The sequence below is a fragment of the Sebastes fasciatus genome, chromosome 8 (assembly GCF_043250625.1).
Source record: "Sebastes fasciatus isolate fSebFas1 chromosome 8, fSebFas1.pri, whole genome shotgun sequence".
Classification (NCBI taxonomy): domain Eukaryota; kingdom Metazoa; phylum Chordata; class Actinopteri; order Perciformes; family Sebastidae; genus Sebastes; species Sebastes fasciatus.
The window spans coordinates 13,365,398-13,391,046 of NC_133802.1; the positions used below are offsets into that span (position 1 = coordinate 13,365,398).

General features: G+C 45.5%; 2 protein-coding genes across 14 annotated transcripts in view; one reads left to right on the forward strand and one right to left on the reverse strand.

The window, feature by feature from the left end:
• The window catches only part of camta1a (calmodulin binding transcription activator 1a), a 346,100-nt gene that overhangs the window by 85,046 nt on the left and 235,405 nt on the right, over nucleotides 1-25,649 (reverse strand). The window lies entirely within an intron of this gene.
• Nucleotides 20,098-25,649, forward strand: part of LOC141772528 (acidic mammalian chitinase-like) — a 293,197-nt gene continuing 287,645 nt past the window's right edge. Inside the window, exon 1 of the mRNA XM_074643598.1 lies at nucleotides 20,098-20,102. The gene's annotated coding sequence lies outside the window, so the exon portion shown is untranslated. The remainder of the gene's footprint in view (nucleotides 20,103-25,649) is intronic.

Here is a 25,649-nt window from a genome sequence, read left to right on the forward strand (position 1 = left end):
GGTCTACTACACCTAATACTTTGTAAAAGTGAAAGTGAAACTTAAAAGACACATAAAACTGAATGAAATGTTACGTTTTGAACACAAACAAAAAAGCTTCTTTAGGTTTGGCAACAAAACTACAACAACTTCAGGTTTAAGCAACAAAAACACTTAGTTAGGTTTAGCAACAAAAGAACAACTTCTTTAGGTTTAGGCAACAAACTACAACTTCTTCAGGTTAAGGCAACAAAAAAACAGTTAGGTTTAGCAACAAAACTACAACTTCTTTAGGTTTAGGCAACCAATTAGTTAAGTTTAGGGAAAAAACATCACGCTTTGGCTTAAAATAACTATGTTTCAAAAGTGAAAGTGTTTTGTGTCCCATCAATCAGCCCCGACCTCTGTCCCACATGGCACTTGAATTCCGCTTCTGCTCCTGCCATAATTACTACGGTCGCCAGAGGTCGCTGTCGTGTTCTTTTAGACCTCGTTTCAGTGATCTACCATGTGAATAGATGATAAAACCTACTATTGGGTGTAGCAGGGCCCCACTGACCCCCATCTATGGTGCTTATAGTGACTGATAATACCTATTTAATAGTCTGATAACAATCTAATCGGCTGCAGGTACAGATGCCACTACAGTATGAACTAGGTGAGAAGTAAAAAAAACAACTCAAGAAAAAAATACTTCTTCAGTTCCTTTTCTTGACATTGTCCTCAAAAGCTGGGCTCCTATCCGGCCCTCAAGGCATGTCCCGTATTTGAAATTAATAATGAATTAATACAAGCGTCACATGGTGAGACTGCTGCTGCTTAATAAACATAGATGGCATTGTTTGAGTGTGTATGACCGCCCATTAACCTTCCCTTGTGTTAGCTGAGGTAAGGATAAAAGTGCCACTGTGTGGAGAAGGGGAGCACGTCCTCTGCATTAATGAGAGAGCAAACCATCCAACCCACTGTTTCCCCCTAAAACACACACTCACACGCGGCGGAGACCTGCTGAAGATGACATCACAGGCTCAGCCTCCCTGCCGTGGGTTATGCCAGGCAGACATGCTGCCTAATTGTAAGAGAGAGCTCAGATTTGTAATGCTCCACAGTTCTGTTAGGGCTGATTAGCGGAGGCTCACGGCTTCTCCCCCTGCCGTGATCTATAGGCACTCCAAATTTCCAATATCTCCGGTGTGAGCAAGGAAGAGCTGAGAGAGACTGTAAATCATGACAAGTCCTACTGAGCGGAGGAGAGAGGAAAAAGGATGGATGGAGGGAGAGGGAGGGAGAGGGGGAGAGAGAGGGAGTGAGCAACGGAGAGAGATATTCAGCTTGTATGGAAACATGAAGGGGGAAGAGGAATGGAGAAAATTATTGTGGGAACGAGGTGATGGGAGACGGAGTGGTGCACACATATAGAGGAGAGAGGAGCACACATCAGGGAGACATGAGAGAGTTGGGGAGGAAAGAGGAGAGGAGAGGAGATATGATTACCAAGAAAACAGCAAGAAAAAAATTCCCGCCGGGGAGAAAGAGACAGAGAGTGTGGAGCAGACAAAGAGGAAAAAGAGCATGGGGGGAAGAAAGGGAGTGGGAGGACACAGAGAGAGACACAGAGAGAGAGAGAGAGAGAGAGAGAGAGAGAGAGAGAGAGAGAGAGACAGAGAGAGGAGAGGATAGAATGAATGCTAACAGGGAGCCCAAACCCAGTACTGAGGCTTTATCCTTCACAGGCGGAGGAGCAACAATCGCAAACACATTTTCTCTCGCCCCGGCCCTAAGAGAGATAAAAAAGCAATTTGTATTCTATTCCTATTCAGCGTCGCTTGGCCTGTTTCTCTGCCTGCATATTTGTAAACACAGCTTTGTCAGAGCAGCTTAATCTTCCCAACACAAACACAGACTACAGGAAGGAGGGGCGAGGAAAGGGTGAGGAGGGGAGAACAGCGACGAAGGGGGGAGTGAGAAGGAGGGTGAGGAAGGGTAAGAGGGTGAGGATGTGAGGGGGAGGTTTGTGGAGGGTCACATAAGAAGCTGGGCAGGGCATCGGGGATCAGAACTCGTTTCCGTCTCGGCTGACACAGGATGCCCCCCGTGTCAAACTCTGAAAGTCCCCACTATGTGACGTACAAACACACACACACACACACCATTGGCTGACCCATTCCCCTCCTGTCGTTTCTACCCGCTGGCCCAGAATCCAACAGGCCGGATTACTGACAGAAGCAAAAGAACGAGCGTTCCTCATTCCTCATCATACGGCCTGGATGTGACAGATGGACGAGGCGGGCCCTCGTGCTTCCTTAACTGTCCCCATGCCTCTATTTAGTGCTTATGCTGCACATTTAGCCTCTCATGGAGCTCGTACAGGCGTGCACTTCCAGGCTTCAGGGGAACCAAAGTTCTGCACAGGCCAAATGGAAGGACAAACACATCACTGCGAGCGACTATACGTTAAAAGAAGAGATGCTGAAATGGAGAGAGGGAGAGGGGGCTTGGAAGTGGCGATCGTCTGGGTGCACATTCGCTCACGGAGGCGTGAAATTAGGCAGAGCGACACCTGCCATTACGCATTGCATTAAAGCGCGCTGGGTTCGCCCCGCTCTTCGGCCCTCCATATCGCTCCGTATCTCCCTCTCATTCTATTCTTCCATACTCAGTCTGGAGTCTCTTTATTATGGCCCACAGTGCCCAATTAAAGACTGATAGCTGCCCGATCCACTCCCAACACTGTGGGGGGAAGATGGTGCTCCACTTCAGAAGCGTGGCAACAACCTTCATCAGCTTCTGTGCACTTTGCTTCTATCCTTGCCCCTCCTCAGTACCCGGCAGCACCTAGCACACCCAATTTAGACAGCCCCGGCTCAGCGGCGGGATTAGCAGGATTGAGAACAATGGCGGTAATGACATCGATCATGGAGGTGCCATGGAAACGGCAGCAAAGCTCACCCAGACGGTGTGTTATGTTTCGTGTTGTGTGTCATATCCCCTGTGCACAGCCGGGACTTTAACAACAAATCAAGCTATTGGATTCAAAACAATAATCATAATAATAATAATAATAAACCTGGCTGTGGAGCCATTTCTCCGTTAACACACATACCCTTGAGTTTGGGCTTATCAAGGTTTATAAAAGGTCAACAGCATCATACTGAAAACTAAAGAGTGTTCTGGAGCTGTCAGCTACAGAGATAAGCAAACTGACTTAAAGATGACCTATTATGCTTATTTTCAGGTTCATACTTGTATTGCGGGGTTCTACTAGAACATGTTTACATGCTTTAATGTTCAAAAAACGCTTTACTTTTCTCATACGGGCTGTGCTGCAGCACCTCTTTTCACCGTCTGTCTGAAACGCTCCGTTTGAGCTCCTGCCCCGCCCTGTCGAAAAGCCCAGCCTGCTCTGATTGGTCAACCGAACTTAAGTTTTAAGACTCCACTCCAGCTCCACTCAAACTAGCTTTGTTTGAGCTAGTGAGAGAGAGGAGAGGATAGAATGAATGCTAACAATATATGTTACTTGGTGACATCACCATGTTACGGAAAAAAAGGCAGGACTTCAAGCAAGGTGTTTCAGGCAGTTCAGCAGCAGTGTTTCTGTGGAGGAGAGTAACTCCTTTTGGCCTGGACGTTGGGCTTTGTAACTTTGCAAACCTTTTACATGCAAAATAACAAAAAGCATAATAGGTCCCCTTTAAATGCTGCTGGAGTGCTATAAGCTAACTTTATACCTTGTTTGTTGCTGCCATGTTTTCAACAAGTGTTGACCCAAGACAACGTGTCCTTTGTGGAATATTATTCTTTCTGTTCTCCGCTTTAGATGAGCACATAGCCAACAAACTTTCACTTTGCCAACGCTCAGACTTCTGACTGTACACTACGTGTGTGGGGAGACGGAGAGCCCTGCAGACAGACACAAAGCCAAACACACAAAAGACAGATTTGGAGAGACGGAGAGTGCCACAAACAGACAGAGAGAGACGAGCAGAGAAAGAAAGAGAGAGGGAGAGCCACAGACACACAGCAGGCAGATGGAGGAGCCTGAGAGCCCCCGGGCAGCCCTGTGATGAAGACAGTGGGGAAGGCAACCGAGGGAGTCCATGTTATGTTCGGATTGCGATGAGGAGAAGGAAGGGGTGGCGGTTTGGTTATGGGGGGTGGGGGGAGGCAGACAAGAGAGAATGAGAGAGAGAGACAGAGAGAGAGAGAGAAATCAGCCAGTGAGCCAAAAAGAGGGAAAGGAAAGCAAATGAAAAGTGACACTTTAATTCAGAGGGCTTCTTCTGCCTGAGTTATTATGAGATGTTTGTAAGCTGGCTTGTTCATGCATCTCCCCTGGCCTCGTGCCTGGCTCCCCTCTCACTGAGGAGACCTGTGGCGCTAACCTGTCTTTATCTGAGCTGCACAGCAGGGGACAGCACTCTGCCACCATCCTCCGCTTTGATCCTCCCACTTCCAACCATGGCTGCCTTCTCCCCCCCACTTCCTCCCTCCCTCATTCCATCCTCCTCCTCCACCACCATCGCTCTTATGCAAAATGTCTGTGTCCTGTTGCTGCTTTGATATGGCCAAAGTCCTCCACACTCCCTCCACTCTTAATTAATTGCGACGACTCTAATCTGCAAGGAGAAGGTTAGCTTTGGCTTCACAGGAGCACTTCTGGACACAGCGGTGTGCTAGTGCTACATGGGAAGATAACCGCAGAGAGGAGAGAGGAATTACATTAAACGGAGAGAACGCAAAGAGATGTAGAAAGGAGCGAGAACGAGAGGCCCGTATAAAAACAAACACAAAGTGAGAGCAAAAATGGAACTGAGGCTGAAATGATTTGACATTCCGGCCAGGCGAGGCTTGGTGTTTGAAGATGAGAGCCTGACCAGGGTATGTGATTTCAACTGTAGGAGGAGAGGGGAGGCCACGAGGGCTGTTTTGGGCCGAGGCGGCAGCTAGGGAGCAGACAGATAAAGGAGACAGACAGATAAAGGAGGCAGACAAATAGAGGAAGGGAATTATAGGCACGCACAGATACCCAGGCTAAAAACATACCTGAAGTACCAGACAGGTACAACCTGGCAGCCAAAACAGACAAGGATGGTGGTGGAGGAGGAGGAGGAGGAGGAGGTGGAGGGGCGACTGGGTCTGAATGTAGCAAATTCAATCAGGCGGAGAGATGCACACACACACATATACAAATACGAGTACAGCCAGACAGACAGGAACATGGATAGGTGCATGTATGAATGCACAAAGGGGGTGTGATGAGAAATGTAACGCAGAAAGGGAAAAAGGACCCAGAGCAAAGTCAAAGTGAGGATGAGGGAGAGAGACAGACACAGAGATGGTGGTGGTGGTGGGGGGGTATAGTAAGTCGGAGTGCCGACAGGTCTCCAGAGGTTGTAATATATAGCATCGTTTCAATCTCTCAACAGCAACTACAGCCCTCCTTTTTCATATCCTTCCACACTCCGTCTGAGGACAGAGAGATACTTCTGTCCTTCGCGAGCGAAATCGGCATTCAAGATGATATAATGTGCTCATTTTTTGACATCATATCCCCAAATCTGGACGGTTATTTGTGGCTGGATGTGCTCTCCGTCCCCATTCTCTCTCTTAAAATCTCAAGGTTACTAATGGTAAAGGACGGATGTGACTTGCCGCCGTCAAACGCGTTTCTATGTTTGTCTTGTACACCACTCCCGGAGAGGTTCGAGACCGATGGTTGATTTATCTGCCGCACGCGCCATTAATCCTGCGACCATGCATGCCTCTGCTGAATAATTGATCTCCGTGCTACTGTAACTAAATCCGTCAAAAACAATGACACCCCCACCACCTCCTTCTCTATCCCTTTACTTCCTCTTTACCTCGCCACAACCTTCTCATACCTTGAGTTTTTCTAAAACAAATACATCTAGTACACAGTTTTCACAGAAGAATTGGGGGGAAAGGAAGGGTTAGGGTTAGTTGGAGTGCTGTTTTATCAGTGTGTGACACTGGTGTTCAACCACCAGAGGGAGTTCCCCCCTGACTGTGCATGTACAGGGATCCAGAGAGGAAGCCCGGCCTCTTGCCCAAATACACAAAACAAAAATAAAGATGTAGTTGACAGCGTAATCTGACAACGCCTCCGCTCTAGAGTCCTGGCAGCCAAGTGAGAGCAGCGGTGACCTCCTAAGGTGATCAGCTCTCAGCTCTCTGTCTAGACCTCAACAAACAGCTGCTCGGTCTGGAGCAGAAGGGGAACAATGACCCTTAATTTATGTCCACAGCGCTCCTCCCTCCCTCCTCTCCCCTTCTGCCTGTCTCTTTGACTTGTTTTTGCATACTGCATTTAAGGTAATAAGTACAGTATCTCCTTGAATGCCACAGTGCTATAAATCAGAAGAAAATAGACCTGTCATCTGAGTAAACAATGCATGAGACCAGTTATCATTAAAAACAAAAAGAGTTTCAGGAGGAGCCCGAGCCGTGCATACGGATGAGGACGGAGGCCAATCTCTCCTTGGCTCGCCCTAAGCCTCTGGCCTACACACACACATATGCACACACCTGAGCAAACACAAGTTGTTGCGAGCAAATTGGATCCTAAAGACGCTGAAAGATGTCCTCAGACCTCAATGCACGGACAGCGGCTTCACAAATAACAGTTTGATTATGATATTTTGCGCCAGTATAATGACGTCTCGTGACAAATAGCGTGCGGCCGCGGAGTCACTCAATCATAACATGTTGGTCGAAGTGTCATTACGGAGATTTAGGTCAGCGCTCGGAAAATGAGCTCCGTGTTCGATCGCCGAGGCGACATTGTTCAATGTCACGACAGTGCCGTGAAAATTTAGCATCGTTTGTTATGTGGTGCCATCAATGTTTATGACAGCCGATCCATCGCCGAGTAAGCTGTGCGTCAACCTCTGTGTCGGCTTTATGACACATGAAATGCCACCAAATGCCATCTCTATGTTCGCCGGAGCACATGTGATGGATACAACAGCCTTTAACACATGTTTGCAGAGCAGAGTTCAACATCCCCTTCGTGTTAATCAGGCGCCAGTGTTTCTGTGTTAAGGCGGCAGGGCGGACGGCTCCCGGCATAGATTTGCATGCAAAGCTGCATATCCTCCTTCCGTAGCAGGGGCCCCTCAGGTGTAACCGAGTGGAGGTTCCTGGTGGCTCTCTGCCCTCTCCCTGCCTACATGAGATTGGGCTGGAGTCCCCCCCCCCCCCTCAGCTCTGTGTGCACACCTCCCCTTGCTTTTCCAAAGGGAGCACACAGACAGACACTGGAGCAAGATATATAGAGGTCAGCAAGAAAGACAGACAGAAAGAGAGGGAGAGAGACAGGCCTTTAGTCAAGAGACTCAAGCTGCTTCTCATCTCCAGATTTTGTGCCTCCTCCGGCTTGTGACCCGGAAATCGATCTCAGCGCTCCCTCTTGAAGGACATCCCAATTTTTAAAATGCATCTCAAGGAGCGAGGATCAAGAAGGCTTGCCAGAGGAGCTATCAGCGAGTGTTTTTTGGCACCCGCAAGGTATAAGAGGTGTGACACACAGCTGGAATAATCTCAAACCATGGCAGGACTCTACGAATAGTAACTGTTCCTTTTGTATTCATCAGTTGTAGTTATTTAATATGATCAAACTCTGCCCTTCACCGTTTGTGTAGCATCTCGTAAGGCGGTGTTCTAACCGCATTCCTTAATGACATTTCAGCTTGATATTACTTATGTTTTTATCTTGAATGTAGGCTACATACAATTCAACTGTTACAATCGTGACATGATGTTTAAAAGTGCAAACAGCTGCTGATTATTACATCAATAAGAACATTCTCTTACATTCTAATTTGCTGTATTTCATGTTGTCATATGGATAGACAGGAGGGTGTTGTGTGTAGGACAATATACTGTATATTAGGCTGTCAATCGATTACAATATTGAATCATGATTAACTGCATGATTGTCCATAGTTAATTAATCGCAAATTAATCACACATCTTTTATCTGTTCAAAATGTACCTTAAAGGGAGATTTGTAAGGTATTTAATACTTGTATCAATATGGGTGTGGGAAAATATGCTTGCTTTATACAAATGTATGTATATATTTATTATTGGAAATCAATTAATAACACAAAACAATGACAAATATTGTTCGGAAACCCTCACAGGTACTGCATTTAGTGTAAAGAATGTGCTCAAATCATTACATGGCATACTGAACCCCAACAGGCAACAACAGCTGTCAGTGTGTCAGTGTGCTGACTTGACTATGACTTGACCTTGAGATTATCATAAAGTGTGCATGTCTGTAAAGGGGGATACTCGTGGTTACCCATAGTACCGATTTTCATTCACATATCTTGAGGTCAGAGGTAGGGGTGTCGCGATATACCGGTTTTGCGGTAATCGCGGTATTAAAAACATGAAAATAGTAATATCATGTAAATAATCCAGTCACGATATATCGTGTTTAACAACAACAATGGCATTTAGCCCTTGGTTTAGGTATTTCTCTTTTGCGTTCTCCCGCACGCAGCAAATGAAAGCTTGTCGCAGACATGATGTCACAAACAGACTATAAAGTAAACACACCACAAGCAAGCGCACGTCTTGTATTCGTGATTCTGTCAAAATGACGACGAATGAAAAGGAGATACTTTATCGCCCTGCTAAAAACGTTAACTCTGCAGTGTGGGAATTCTTCGGTTGCACAAGAAAAACTAACTCCTTCTTGATACTGCTCCAATGTGCAGGGAATGTGGGGCTACAGTATTAGCCAAATACTTCAAACATGCTGCATAGTCACAATCATCATGCTGAACATTTCGCCACCGTAGAGCGAGTAAGTTGTAATTTTAGCATAGCTAAACATGTCAATTGAGTTATATGAGTACAACGTTAGCATATCTTGGTTAGTGAATGACTACGTGAGCTGGCTGGCTAACGTAGTCATTCAGAATTACTAATACGTTGAAGAAATTAGTGGCGTTAACACGTTAACTTTGACAGCTATATATATAGTATATATATATATATATATATATATATATACTATATATACTATTCTCTTTATTTGTATAGTATAGTACTTTTCATACATACGTCTGTAGTGCTTTACACAATAAAATATATAAAGGCTGTAATGTGTTTTAAAGAAAATCCGACATCCGTTAATTTTTGTCACATTGTGCCACATTGTGAATTGAATAAGTAATAGTAAATATAGCCTATAAGTTGTCAAATACAGCAGTAGGCTTTTAACAAAACAATGGACAGCTGATGAAGATGTGCCACATGTCATATCGCTTTTAAAACGACGGCTCTGAGGCAAGGATGTCTCATTTGTTAAATGCCTGTTGCCTCGACTCGTCTGTCCCCTCGTCTCTTTCTCGCCTCTTCCGCTTGCATCTCCCGTGGGCGGGACTAAGACGCGAGGAGAGGAATCGAGGGGGTGCAAACTCGGAAAATGGGAAAGGCCTTCGGACTAACATTTACCCAACTGCTGATTTCATGACCCACGATGATGAATCCTGCACGCAGAGTTTTAGATGATTCATCCTCCAGCTGATGATGACAGTAATGGAGACAACCTCCTCCTGGAGCTAAAAGTTACTCTAAAGATGTCACAGTTTTGAGAGGGATTGCTACAACCCATTAGACAAGGTGTATCCCTAAGTGATACTTGACGAGAATGAAGATGGCCATACATCTGTGTGTATACAGTACCTACAAACAGGCCTCCAGCACTAGTTGTGCTGTACAGTAATAGGCTTCGTCGAGGCCCCCGCAAAGTGCTGCGACTGCATTTTTTAGAGTGGGTAGAATTGCAGCGCTACAGAGTTCGTAAAAGGGTGAATCTGGGAGGAGATGAAAAAAAAATCTGTGCAAACTAGAGGCTGTGTCTCAAGTCTTCTTTAAGTCTAATGCGGGTTGTTATCTGTCGGGGAGAGCTGAGAGATGCACTCTTATCAACACACACACACACAGTCACTCACAGACTAAATTAAAGTTCCCTTTTCCATCTGATGAACATGGCTGTGCGCTGTGTTGTCTGTCTCTGCTTTGTGATAAATTCCTTCCGGCTGCCAGATATGAGCCAGTTGCATGTCAGCCTCTGTCTGCAGCTGCCATCCTTCACATGCACTTGGTGACAGAGGGGTCCAGCACATCCTCTGTGGGCCACACAAGGACTGACATGTTGCAACGGCTCCTCCCAGCCCCACCTCCCCCTCTTCCTCAAGAGGCCCCGGTGCTCCTGCCCCGTCTCATTATGTGGGCGAGATGTTTGGGGGTCTCTCTGTGCTGTCCTGTCGCACTGTCAGCTAGCATAATGCCTCTCAGTGGGCGCCTGGCTGCTGCAGCACACAGTTTGTTTCTGTGTGTGTCTGTCAGTGTGTGGATGATCTACTCATCCACAGAATTCCTCTACTGCTGAAAAATAACAGAAGGAAGGGGTTGGCTATTACAGTCCAGAGGGTGTCCACTCAAATGTCACTCAACTGACCGGTGCAGATACAACACCTAGATTTGTCTGCGTGTGTTTTCAATGTGCTGACAGTAACATTTAATTAAGTAGGGAGATTTACACGAGCAGATGACAGCGGGGCGTTGGGGAGCGCTAGTGAGAGTTGCCATTCAGCCTGCAGATTAATAAAAGCCTGTGTCAAGATCCACCGGATGACAAACAAGCGAGAGCCAGACGGCACAAAACAAAAGCAAAAACAATCAACTTCTTGAAAAGGCTTAAATAACACTTAATATATTTACTGGCAAACATAAACATAAATTGACACCGGGAAGGCTGAGGGGAGTGAATACAATATCTCTGATTGCTATTACTGGCATAAGCAATGACAGCGTGCACTAGATTGGTGTGGTATATTGAATTTCATGTTCTTTGAAATGGAGTCTGAAATGTGAGATTTGTCTCTTGCCTGTGAATAGCTCTCACCCCCCCCCCCACCCCTGATTCTCTCTCATTTGGAGACTGGCACATTCAGTTAACTAATGTGCAGTGTATGGCGTTGCTGCGCTATTACCCCGTCCTCTCAACTGCCCGTCGAAAAAAAAAGGACGGGAACATCAGATGCGATCCGGGGACGCTTTCTTCTCGTTTCCGTTTCACATCAGAAACGTACCTGCTGGGAAGATTTTCTCTCTATAAATTTCCCCCTATCTGCCGCCGAAACGCTATTCATCTCATTACGGGTGATTGGGATCCTCATTACATTAGAGAGTGCGCACAAGCGTGTGCGTGCATGTGTGTTTTCATGCATGTAAATAAAGACAAGAGATAATGAGCATAGAGAATGGGAGCAAGAGGGAGATATGTATAGAGAGGGGGCGAGCGGGGGGTGGGAGGGGAGAGAGAGAATGAGGGAGGGAGGAGTGTGTTAATGAGTGTAAGATGTGCTGAGGTCGCTGTGTTTGTTCTGTAATAGTGTGTTGCCGCAGAGCACTGCCACCTCAGGTGGGTGATTAGCAGTAATTATATAATTACACAAAATGTGATAATAAACAGCACAGAGGGAATCAGCTCCATCATCTACTTTGCTACACCGCATATATACACATATACTCATTTTCTCATGTGCAAACAAGTAAATATAAAAACATAGTTCTCGCTTTTTTAACAAATACACACACCCTCTATTCAGTCCTGCACCAACACAGAGAGACGTGGACGAACCCACCTAGATAATTCCAACCTGATACAAAAAAGTAATGGAACACTCACACTTGTCCTCCACTCGCACCTGTGAGTAAAAACCGATTTGCTCCCTGACACACAGTAACGGCCAATAAAACAAGTGCTGACTCGCTCCCAAAGGCAGCCGAGGGGAGCGGGGGGACAAATGAACACAAACTGGGAGTAAAAAGCTGCTCCCAGGAGGATTTTGCCTTTTTCTGTAGTCCTCATGCTCCTTCCTGCTTGAGTGGGAAACACTATTTGAGAGAGCCCACAATTGTCCATCTCATCTCTGGCCCCGCTGCAAAAAGAAACAAGTGTTTTACGAAAAGAAAAGAAAAGAGGGGAGATTGTCTGATGTATCCGTAAGCGCTATTGGAGAGCAACTGAAGTGGCCTTTTCATTTCTTAGGTCTGCTAAGAGTAAAAGCAAAATGTGTGCAAGTGTGAATGTAAGAATGACCTTCAGCAGGAATACGTGGGTTTACATGTGGGCAATATGAGACAGATCGAGACAGAAGAATTACAATCATGAACATGAATGCAGAGGTGAAAGAAATACTCAAATCTTTTACTTGAGTAAAAGTAGTAATACTAAAGTGTAAAAATACTCCGTTGCTACGGCTGTCAAAGTTAACGCAATAATAACATGTTAACGCACATTTTAACGCTACTAATTTCTTTAATGCATTAACACAACTTGCGATTTTTAGATTGTAGCCGGCTTTAAAGCTAGAGTGAAGATTCTGGTATCATATGAAACTAGAAAACCTTCCATTGGTACTAGCTTGTTGGGAAGAAGGCTAAATAACGCTCAAAACTTGCGCTAATGTTTGGCGAGAAAAACTGGCATGGTCATTTTCAAAGGGGTCCCTTGACATCTGACCTCAAGAATAAGTAATGGATCGCTGTCGGGGTGTAAAGACCATTTCAACCAACATAACAAATAGTGTATACTGGATAACATCGTCAACCCTGCCTTTAACCTATGATAATATATCATAACTTTTAACAATTATTTTCATTATAGATTAATCTGCTGATCATTTTTTTTCAATAAGCTGATAATTATTTGGTCTAAGAAACATAAAAAAATTGTGACTTCTTTAAATGTCGTTTTGTTTGACCAAAAGTCCAAATACCAAAAATTATTTTGTTTACAATGATATATGACAGAAAAGAGAATATTGGAAGTGTTTCGCTATTCCTGCTCGAAAAATGACTGAAATGGTTAATTGATTATCAAAATACTATAGTTGCTAATTATTTTTCTGTCGATTGACTTATTGATTAATGGTCTAACAGTTTCAACTCTAATATTTGATATTGATAATCTGAATCTGTAAAGTAACTAAAGTGTTGCTTCTAGAATGTAGTGGAGTAGAAGTATAAAGTAGCATAAAATGGAAATACTCAAGTGAAGTATAAGTACCTCAAAATTGTTCTTAAGTACAGTTCTTGAGTGAATGTACTGTGTTACTTTCCGCCACTTCATGAATGAGCCATCCAGGCAGTTTAGAGGTGGGATGAAACTCACAGCGAGGGGGCAAGTGGAGAACAACTGATGGGGGAAGAGTGAAGAGGATGGCAGAAGGGGAGGGCAATGTCAGGATCCGGAGGAAGAATGGAGGATGTGGAGTGAGTGAACAGCATGGGGTGGAAGCAGGGGATAATTACTGCTAATAAAGCCTAATGGAATTCAGGCCTCACGTCAGGTGCAAGATGATCTGATTACTTCTGGGTGGCTGGGGGAAATTGGGAACTGATCCGTTAATCCCGCCATCCCCTTTTTGTCTCTCCTTCGGAGTGTGTGTGTGTATGTATCTGTATGTGTGTGTTCACAATATTGGAGAAGTACGCAAAGTTAGTTTAACTCAGCCTTGTAAAAACTGATGCACACAGCAAGCAGAGCAATTTAAATATTTTACATTCATAGTTTGAGCGTATATATTTCAATAATCACATTAGATTTCATATTAGATTTTGTCTTGCTATTAGTGTGTGTGTGTGTGTGTACCAAGAGTGCGTAAGTCATAGGGTGTGTTCTTTGACAGTCACTTGCTGTGACCTGTGGCATCCCTGACCAGAGCGCAGCCCATTATCCTCCCCGCTGTACTTTGTGTATGTAAGCGCATGTATGTGCGTCCGCATCCGTGTGTGTTTACGTGCATGCTGTTTGAACTTTTCAACCGCCTCTCCCCTCCCCGGGCTTCCTGCTGATGACTGCCGACCTTGGCTGAATATCACAGCCTGGCGAACCAGAGGTCAATGGAAAATGCTGCCTGTCCGCAGTACAGTGTGTATGTTGTGTGTCCATTAGTGTGTGAGTGAGGGAGACAATGAGGAAGATAAAAACAGAGAAAAGTCGAATTAGCACCTTGCGGTCGTATGCCTCCGCCGTTCAGCCAAGTTGCAGTTCACATCCATGTCTGTCCGAAATGTCATCATTTCAATATTTTATCCTGTTAGACATTTGTGTGAAATTGTCGTAATTAGCATATTCATTCTTGAGTTATGGCCAAAAACATCTTTTGTAAGGTTGCAGTGACCTTTGACCTTTGACCACCAAAATCATATCAGTTCATCCTTGACTCCAAGTGGACGCTTTAGGCGTTCCTGAGATATTGTGTTCATGAGAATGGGACGGACGTGAGGTCACAGTGACCTTGACCTTTGACCACCAAATTTGAAGAAATTCCTTCAAGGCCTTCCTGAGATATTGCGTTCGAGATTGGGATGGACATGAGGTCACAGTGACCCTTTGACCTTTGACCATCAAAATCAAATCAGTTCATCCTTGAGTCCAAGTGGACGTTTGTGCAAAAGTTTTAGAAATTACTAACAAGAATGGTATGGACGGACGGATAACCCGTCAACATAACACCTCTGGCCATGGCTGTCGCCGACGCAGAGGCCTAAAAAGCCTTTCTTCAGTGTGGGTGATGCTGTATATAGTGTGATATGCAACTTTGAGAGTTGATGAGTTGGGAGATATGAGTCAGTTTTTGAGTGCGCGTACACATATTCACATCTAGATGCGTATACGGATGGGAGGGCGAGCGTCTTGTTATGCGACTGCACACACTCGAAACAATCTCCTCCTCATCTGCCGGAGACCATCTCCAGTCTGCCTCGACTCCTGTGATGTTTCCTGCTCTCATCTGCTTCAGCCCCGGCTGCTGCAGAGAAGCTGTTTCTAGCATAGCGAAGCCGAGGCGTCATTAGCCTGGGTGGAGATGCCTTCCTCAGCCATCCTCTATCTCTCCACAGCACCTGCTCCTCTCCAGATGAGATCAGGAAGGTGGGGCAGTGGAGGGCAAAGGAAGGGTGCAGCGCAGGCATGCTCCGAGCGGGAAAAGAGAGGCAGATGAGGGTGCAGAAGAGAGATGGGGAAGGAGGAGGGCTGTGCACGGAAGATATCAGCCCCGCGCCTTAAACCACGCTCCAGGCACTCGTTATCACGGTTTGATTTCTTGCTATGCTGCTCCACATGCTCGGCTCATTGTAATGGCTGTTGGGCGTGAACACGGACGTGGCGGCGGCAAGTCAAAGGGATTAGCCATTTAAAGAAGGGAAGATGTTTATTTTCAAGTGCTGGGCTTTTAGCATATTTATCAAAATGAACATCCAAGGCAAACCTGGAAATAATATCAATCTAATCCCTGAGGGGAAAAATCCACTTCCTACATTTAAAAAAAAGATACCCACGGTGTAGTCAGGTTGAAAGAAACATCAACATGATGCATGTAAAGTCGTGGCCTCCCTGATGTGAAATGCCACGATCAGTAAATCACAACATATTAAACAGCGCTGACAATAATAGCAGACACGCAACAAGGTCTTTTCCTCAAACCAGATATGGACGCCTTTCAGCATTTACACAACTCGGAGCGTTTTTCACCACCAACCACCAGGTAGATGAAAGGCCTATATGAATCATTCTGTTTAACATAATAGTGTATTGACCTTGTGATATAGAAGAGAAAATATACTTCATACCAGAGAGCATACATGAAACTGGTCTTTTCACTTTCTTTATTTCACTCCGCACAATACGCTGCCCCTTTGAATAACCCGTATTATAAGCTTGGTAATAATATCATTCAGAAGTACCACAGTGACGCTTGCTTGAATCTGTTTTGAATTGCAACGCAGCCGCTGACATTTCAGCGAGGTGTGGTAATTTTCTTCAGCAGTCTATCTTACCAGTAGCACCTTTAGTCCCTATACAACTGGTCAGGGTCTGTTTGCACATGCCGTGCGAGGCCTTTACAGGTTCGCATAGTGTGTAAAAAGGGTTTTATTCGCAGGCCAATCTTGTTGTGTTTTTACAGAGTATCATCTCTGCTTGTTGTGCGAGGGTGGGATAACATATTGGATGTTTATTAGACCTGGAGTCAATGCCCAGGCCAGAGTGCTGCTATAAAACTCCCCTCTATAGCTGGTCTGGAGAGGCAGTCGACTGGGCTGCTAGCCTGCTCAGGCCAGATGCCACTGGGCTGCTAGGAGCACTTCTGTCCCCTAATCCCCATCACCACTAGGTCACCCTGGAAAGGTGGATGAGTCGTGCACACAGAGGGGATGTCTGCTTTTGTTTACTGTAATATGCGGCCTCTTCCGGCACACACTGGTAGCTTAATGAATGCTTACGGCACAGACTGTATAAACACCGGTGCATGTGTGAGCTAGCACACAGAAGAATAATGGCTATCCAAATTCAGCAGCGCCGAACTACAACAGCCTGGCCGGGGCGGTGGATTCCGTGATCCTCTCCCCCTATTTATTTTGGGCTTCTTGAATTTTTAAAGGGGGAACCAAAGCACTGGCCAGAGGCACTTTAGAGACCCCTGCAGCAACGCGAGCCTGGCGGAAACACACACGAAAACAAACACAGGTCACGCCAAGATGTAGGCAGTGAGGTGAGAATGCTGGGGTGCTTAGGATCTGATGGACGCAGCCAGTCCCCTTTCTCATCGATCTCCTCCTCGGACCGTTTAGCACCTCTGCTACTCTGGGGGCGTGGGGGTGGGGTGGCTGCGGCCACAGCTGTGTCTGTGTGGTCCTATATTGTGCCAGCTTCACCCCGGCGCACACATGGCAGGAGGATCATGAAATATCAGTCTGTGTTTGGGCAGCATCTGATGCACTTTAAGGGAACCGCGGCAGCGTTATGGAGCCGAGGGGAACCAGCCCCATCTTTATTGCTCTTTAATCAGAGCAGTGCAGGCTGGGTAAAGATCAATGATCTCTGAGTGTTAGCATTGACTGGAGCCTACAGCTCCCAATCAAGGGCCCCCTCTCCCACCTAATGTTACATTTAATGAGCCAATTAGTCCACAATGGCGTGGCCGGCATCTTAAACTGTTGTTTACTCTGCATTCATTATTAATATCTCATAGTTAGGTATGAATAAAATTAAAAGGAGCGGCGAGACCATTAGCTCCCCATTGTGGGATGCTTATTAAGATAGGATGCTTTGTTATCCGAGCGAGGGGTGGGGTGGTAATTGTTCGTGGTGGGCAGGATATGCTGGTTCAGTAGCGGGAGAGGTTTGATTTATACAACCTTGGAGATGTTGATGCATGCATGTATGAGAGATGGAGCGGTGTGGTTTGCTCTAATGCCTGTGAGAGGAGAACAACATCCAGTGGCGTCAGATGCTGCTTTAGCTCCCTTGTAAAACACTCTCTGTTCCTTCCTGCCCTCCACTCATCACCCTCTTCTCTCCCCTCTTTCCAGTCTGCCTCCCACTATGGTATGAAAATTCGTTTTTACTCTCCTCTCTGTCATCGCGTCTTCTTTCGTTGCGTTTATTGTAGGGCTGTCAGTGGATTAAAGTATTTATTTGCGATTAATCACTTGATTGTCAAAAGTTAATCACGATTAATCACACATTTAGTATCTGTTCAAAATGTACCTTAAAGGGACATTTGTCAAGTATTTAACACTCTTATCAACATGGGAGTGGGCAAATATATAATGATAATATATATACTGCATTTAGCATAAAAAATATGCTCAAATCATAACATGGCAAACTGCAGCCCAACAGGCAACGGCAGCTGTCAGTGCGTCAGTGTGCTGACTTGACTATGACTTGCCCCAAACTGCATGTGATTATCATAAAGTGGCATGTCTGTAAAGGGGAGACTCGTGGGTACCCATAGAACCCATTTTCATTCACATATCTTGAAGTCAGAGTTCAAGGGAGCCCTTTGAAAATGGCCATGGCGGTTTTTCCTCGTCAAAATTCAGTGCGACTTTGGAGCGTTACTTATCCTCCACCCTGACAAGCTAGTATGACAGGCTTGGTATCAATGGATTCCTTAGGTTTTTTTTAGATTCATATGAAGCCAGTGTCTTCACTCTAGATTTCTAGCTTAACCTAGGGGAAAACCATTGATCATTGAAGGTGAGTCAAAAATCAAACCCCTCCAACTGTCACCGTTAGCACTCTTGTTATGCACCCTTGTTCTGGCAAGTCCGGATGTGGATACATGCGACCAGGACTGAAGCCCGCTGAGGGGTGGCGTTTCTGCCCGTTTGGCTGTTCCTCATGACGAAGATAGAGTGAGAGTGTGCATATGGAGGCTGGAGCAGCAAAAAAAATAAATCAAAAAATCAATAAAACATTAAAATCGCTTCAGTCAACAGAGCAAAACCCGGCTGCATCCAGCAGCTCTTTCGCCCAGAAAGATTCTCTGCAGCTCTCTGTTGATGATGGGACCGACTCCAAATATTCAGCAGGCAACGCTGGGCACACACCTCAGAGGAAAGCCTGTGTGTTTCATTCGGTGGAGATGAGACAATATTCAGTACGAACAGAACAAAACACTTTTTGGATATGATGTAGAGGTTACTGGCCTAAGGCATGGTACTTATGACCAATCAGTGCAATTCGCTTTAAGAATTCATGAAATTAAATGATCAGTGAACCAATTTTGAATGCCTCTTATTGTCCCCAAAGGCGAGTGGCTTGACAGATACTGGCTGGAAGGGAGAGTCATTAAATTATAGCAGGAATCTGCTAAAGGCTATATTACAAAGACTAACAAATGGCAACACTTGGTGGTTAAAGTCTCCCCTCGCCCATCCTCCCATCCCCTCATTCTCCTATTCATCTATGGGCTCCAGTCGGAAAGCAACAGGGTAAGCCTTTTTTCGGTTCCGCCGCTCCTCGCCACTGAAGCAGTGCATAATAACTCAAGCCAACATCGTGCTGGAACGCGGCAGCAATTGCTTTCAAGCTCCCACTTAAAATAGTCCTGGTGACAAGCCTGCTGCTTTAAATAAGCGCCTCAGCCTGTCTGGAGAGGCTCCTTAATCCCAGTGGTGAGAGACACTCCAACAGGAAGACGCTGGGGTTGAAAAAAAACACTCCCGCACCAGAGAGACTGGAACAATTTACAGCAGGTGACGGTGGGAAGCAGGATTCACCGGCAGGGCGAGATAGAGGGAGCGGCATGGGGCGGGGGGGTTGGGGGTGTGTGGAGAAGTGGAAAGGGAATATACACGGAATGGAAATGAGACAGCTTACCTACAAATACCTCAGTGCCCGCACCCTCTAAATACATCCTTAAGGGGCACTCCGGTGCAAATGCTCAAAACAGAAAAGGGCTGAAAATACCAGCACAGAGAAATAAAAAAACAGTCCAGGAGGCTGCAACAAGGCCGAAATACCTAGAGTCAGTGTTTTCTACTTGTGCTCTGTGGCCTCTGTGTCTCTGCCAGGCTGTGGTGTGAGCCGCGCTCAGGTGGCCCAAGATAGGTGACGTAATCCTGGACCAGAGAGGGAGACAAGGGGGCTGTGACGTCACCAAGCGCCTCTAGCACCTCGCTAACATTCCCCCACCACACACACACATAAGCTCTCCTCTGAGAACAGTGTGTCCAGTACACAGAGGGGAACGTTTTGGCTTGTCCTCTCCTCACTCGCAGTTTTTTTTTCTCTTTGCTTCCCCGTCCCACCCTCTCATTCTTTCCCACTTGCGTCCCCATTCTCCCCCACTTTTCTCTCTCTCTCTCTGCCACCCTATCACTTCCATTCTCCTTCCTTCCTTCCTTCCCCTCCTCCTCGCACTCCCACCCTCACACTCCCTCTATACCTGAGGCTCTTGTTCTTTTATAGCAAATTGAACCTTTCACTCTGAAAGAAATAATTACTCTCTGGAGAGAAAGGGGGACTGCCGTGGAATGCTGATATGACACACAATGTCACCTTGCCACTCAGGAGCTGCCTGCACACCCAGTTCAGAGAGAGAGAGAGAGAGAGAGAGAGGGGGAGGATAGGAGGGAGGGAGCGGGTCAGGGAGCGGGAAGGGTGAGGAGGGTTATGGAATAAACGTAACGGAGAGCGAAAGAGGAAAAAGCATGGGTGAGGGAAAAGGAAGAGTGAGAGGGAAAGTGTGTCTGAGAAAGAAGAAAACAGGAGATGGAGGGGAGTGAAACCACAATGAGGGCAGCGGAGGTGTAGCAGGTAATAAGCCATGGGAAATGAGGGAAGGAGTGACCAAAAAAATATAATAGGGATGAAAATGAGAGGGAGGAGACTGGCTGATAGTGGAACTGTAAAGGAGGCCAAGAGAGGATACGCGATCAGAGGGAGATAAGTAAGGTTACAGGGCGAGAGAGGGAGAGAAGGTGGTGTTTTGGGGTCAGAACGAGAGAGCAGGAGTGAGAGATAAGGAAGGCGGACAGACAGGGTGTGACGGCCGGAGCCCTTACTGGGGTCAAACCGGGGATGGATCCATCTTCATCCACTGGCATTTGTGAGCTGGGGGAGCGGGAGCAGCAGGAGCAGCGAGAGCCGTGAGCCGGATCACTGCCATTTCCACTTATTACCCATCATGCCTTTCAGCAGAGTGGCCAAGCGGTCATGCTCCGGCCCCTGGGAAGCTAAACAGCCCTCTGCGGGCTGAAGGGCAGAGGGGACGGAGTGGGAGGACAGGAAGAACGGATACGGGTGGGGGGGATGCATAAGCGTTTCGGACACCGTGATGCGGTCAGAGGCTTTCAGAATAAGCAGAGCTGGATCCAGAGATACCGTGGGTCAGTCCAAGCTGGATCGAACCTACTGCCAGACGTTCCTGCCAGCGAAAACCACCACAGAACGACGAGCTTTGTAAACAAAAACGGAGAAATTTGCAGCACAATTTCTGCTAATAAATGAAAACAATACTACGAAAGATGGAAAAATGGGTAGTCAGTTGTATTAACAAGTAAACAAAGCCAGCCCCCTTGGCTAATCTCTTGACTGATGAGAATAACATGTAATCATAGTGAGAGTACACATAAAAAGATTGTGACTGCAGTCGCCTTAGAAAGTGTTTTAGCTCTGCTTTTGGTCCCCTATTAAATATCTTGCTCTTCGTCTGCTAAATGCTCCACTGTGTTCACCAGCTAGCCGATAACTGTGTGTGTCTGCTGTTTGGTGCTGAGCAGGTAGTGCACAGTGGGTTTTTAGAGCTTTTCCTCTGAAAACAGCTGCTTACTGCAGTCGAAAACAACTTTAGAGGCGGTGAGAGTGAACCAAAACAGTAAAGTTGCGGCCGAAGAGCTAAACAATGAGCTGAAACTCACTATAAAGCTCCATAAAGTTGAGAGTAGCTGCAGATTCGGTTGGTAATTCTCTGTAGGTTCATCATTATGAGTGACCGCTTTCACATTGTTTTTACTTTCACATTTGGCACAGTGTAAATATAAACATATTGATCATAGTCGCTCTAAAGATGGATGTGTTTCACCTGGTTTGACTTTTCATATACCCTCATATGAATGATTCACCTTTCTGGATATCACTGTACTATTAAATGAACTGTCAAATGTTGGTTGTTGGCTGGGTCTGAATTAAATGGTGACAGTAGAGATTTTAGATAACAGTACAATTTGACAGGAATTAATTGAAGTGGCATTCCACTAATTTCACAAATTCAGATTAGTTTTCTTATCATTAGGCGTACTACTCAGCCTCAGAAAATAATTGTATTGAACATGTCTCCTGTGGCTCTGGAGGGAGCCTCATAAAGTATGAACAAATAACCTGGGTGATGTCATCAGCTTATATCAGTTTAGGATTAAACGTTTTTACACAAACTTTATGGATGTGAATCAATGAAATACCCCTTTAATTGATTAAAGTTCGACATTTGTTGAATATAAAAAATTACAAAATTAGATGATTAATGGTTACTAGGGTTGGTAATCATTAAAACTATTTTTTGTTATATTTGTTGAAATTCTCATTACATCCCAACAGCAATCAATAAACAAATGCTCTGACAAAAAAAAAAGATATCTGTGTCGCAGGACTGTAAAAAACCCGACCAATCATTTCATTTGGACTCGTTGTTTACGTTCATTATGATATGTTTATGTCCATAATGACAATTTTGGTGGAGTGGCTTTGGAGGGAGGCCTGAAAGGACGAGTTGTCAGTGTTGCCGACTTGGCGACTTTCTTGCAAAGTTTAGGTACTTTTTGAGCTAGTGATTCTAGCTACTCTCATTGTAAAAGAGTTGGCAACACTGGCCTGTTTTTTTGGTTGGATAATTATAAATCTAGTGTACTCTTGCTAGTTTCTCAAGATTACCACCCCTAGCTTTAATATTGTCTTGCATAATGACACAAACTGAATCAAAATCAGGTGGCAAAATAAACACTGGTTCCAGATGTGATTTCATATTTTGTCATATGGTAGAGCTCAACTCTGAGCGTCATCATTCCTCACATCAGATAGTGAGACGGTATAGCCCCTTTTCCACTGGACAAAAAAAACACACTAACACCCACTGACATTTGTCTTTTGTCTTTAGTGGGAAAGGTTACAATCGGTATTCATTCCCGGGACAAATGGCTATTCGCGGATATTTATCGGCTCCAGCTCCGATCGACAGTGATGTAAACACGACACCCGGGTGGACACGCTCATGTGACGCGGGTTGAAGAGAATATTTATTAATTAAAACTAACGGTAATTTGGACAATTATTATGATTTTTTAACATGCAAAACATACAAATAATATGCTCTCCTCAAAGCCACCAGACTCCAGTCAGAAAATAATTTTACCTTGTTGATCGTTTGTAAAAAACAGACTTCTTTCGAACTCGACAGAAACAAAATAAAACTCACCAAAACTGTCTTTGTTAGTCTTTCCAATGTTCCAACAATCACCAACTCTCGTTTGAGAGTTTGAAAGAGAGATTGAATAAGAAAAAAAGAAGTGAATACCGTAACATTGTCACCGTTTACTAACGCTGCTTCCGGCGCCGACCGGTGTGTTTGTGACGTGGAGGGAGACAAACCAGGGGAAAAAACAGAAAGGCCAGTGCAACTGCACGGCATACCCGCAATGGGAAATAACATGGTTGAAGGTGAATGCAAGCTGGACGTAAACAATACAAAAGTATTCTATACTGCTATTGTGGTGACTAATATCTGCAGTGAACCAATATACTGAGCCAGAACACAATTCATCTCTTGTATCTCAGCTCATGGCCATCGGAAATGTACAAAATACAGCATATTTCTAGGAAAGTAGGAAGGAACAAAACATATGTATAACTACCTCTGATAACAGCCAACCTCCACCTTCTCTTCCACCGCGGCTTGTGAAATGAGGGCTATTTTTAATATCTGCTTGGGTGCCTTCTGAATAATGGGCAAATATTACTCAAGGTCACAACTCATTTGTCAGGCTGGTGAGTTGAAGGAATGGCCCGGCGCACTAAGGCTAACATTTCGGGCTTTTATTCCGCTGATAAAACCCACAGCGGCTTTACGAGTACACGCAGTTAAAAAATGGAAGAATAACGGGCATTGCTAAGACAGAGGAAGAGTGGTGGACAGCACAGCATGGAAGAGAATCATTTGCAGGGAAGGAAGGAAGGAAGAGGAAGAGGAAGAGGAACGGGGCTCACGCTTGGACCAAATTGGAGAAAATCCATCAGCTTATTGCCTCGTGATGTTATAACGGAATGCCAAAGGTGGCAGGAAGGAGTGGCTCTAAGGATAAATCATGTTGCCTCTGCCTCGGTGACAGCTTTAGTCACAGTGACGTCCACAAAGGGGATGTGGTGATCAAACAGGAGCTGTGATGACTTCATCCAAATGTCACACACACACAGCACTACAAACACCCCCGTGTCACTCTGGGCAAGCATTATTTGATCCTGGGAGACAGGCTCATGACAGGCCATAACATGACAACTAGTCTCGTATCTAAGACGGTGAATGACAAGACACGGTGCGCCAAGTCTATCTATAATAGATAGAATAGTAAAACAGATACAGAGGACACCACTACCATGTCATGCCTTACAGCTATATTATTAATCATAGGGGTTTGCAGCTTACTGTCATACAACTGTAAACTATTACTGTGCTCTGCCAGTGTGTGCTTGCAGCCCCACAACCCCTCGGTCTTAGGTTATTAAATCCTACAGCCCCCAGCATGCATCTCCAGCTAAGATGCTTCCAACCCTGGCCAAAGACTTTTATCTTCCTCCCCAGCACAGGCATGGCACCTCCGCGATGCTTTCAATTTTCTGCTCTGTGCTTCTGTGTTTTATGGGCCTGTGCAAAGGTTCCAGACTGACTGGCTGGGGCTGACCTGGACTCCCAGGCTGTCGGTGCATACGCCGCGGTTGGGGGTGACATCAAGGCCACCGGCCAACCAGGGACGGGGCTGCATGCGCGGCATCGTCAGCCAACCGCAGAACACACAGGCAACACCCCCCCCCCATCCATCCATACACAGATACACAGGAAGACATCATGTTCCGCACGCGCTGGCAACACATGCGGTGGTGCTCTTGCATACAAAGAGTAATCATAACACACAGCGCCAGCCTGGGGGTGACGGTCGCTTTGGTCCTGAATATTATGCCTCTTTATAAGGCCCATCCTTTGCTCTGAACAAAAAGCAGATTTCCATTGGCGCAGTCAAAGAGTCGGAGCCCGTCTTTGTTTTTGTTCCAGTTCTTGTGAAAATGGGTTATGCAAAGCTGAAAGGGAAATGAAATTCCCTTCTAAACCAGGCTCAAAAAGTGTAATTACCTGTACAGACAGATGGATGGAATAAGTAAAACTGTACAGTCAGAGCATCAGGGAGGAGCCCCGATGCTCTGACTCTGCTTTTATGTTACAGTTCATGAGGAACACAAGCCACATCTTTCTCTCTGAATGTCCTGCTTCTATTCATGCATTAATTAAGCTTCATCTTAGCATTAGCTCTAAATGACTGTTACATCAGTGACTTATCATTGGTGTTTGTGGTCAGTGCATTCTGTGTGGCCACTGAAAAGACCATAGACTAGATGGACGACATGACAGCTACCCAAAAGTGAAGCCAAAACATCTGGATCGCCCCCTGGTGGCTGGCTGCAGTTTATGTCATAAATCCCGCCCCCTCCATGTTAGCAGATGGGACATGGGCCAAACTAAAAAACTCAAAAGTACACGTGAAATAAAACTTTGTTCATCAAAGATGTTTCTGTCATTTTAGGTAGTTCTTATCACGCTGATGTATGTTCAAGTGTTGATTTTTCTGATTAGTTTCGTTTTAATTAGTTATTTGATGCTATAAAAAGGGGGAGAGAAGTAATGATTGGCAGCTTTGATTGACAGCTGCTCTGAGTGAAGTAGTCGCAAAGCCGGAGGCTCGGGAAATGTACCAGAGAGGAGATGTAACTTTAACTGTCCTTAACCGTCACGAGTCTGTGTGATAGAACATGTGTCAATTTGATCATAAATGTAGTTATAGAGATATTATGGTTAGTTGTTGTGTCTTTCTAGCCAAACTGCTACCATGGTGCTAACATAGCAGTTAGGTGGGGCTCACGCCAGCAAGCTGCAGCCACGCTCGGCTCGTGATTGGCTCAAGCAGGACCTCAATACTGTGGCTTCAGCTCCCTGATCACCACTGCGCAGACTCTGGCTTTAAATGATGTCAAAATTTCAATATCGCAGCTTCCGAACACGGGG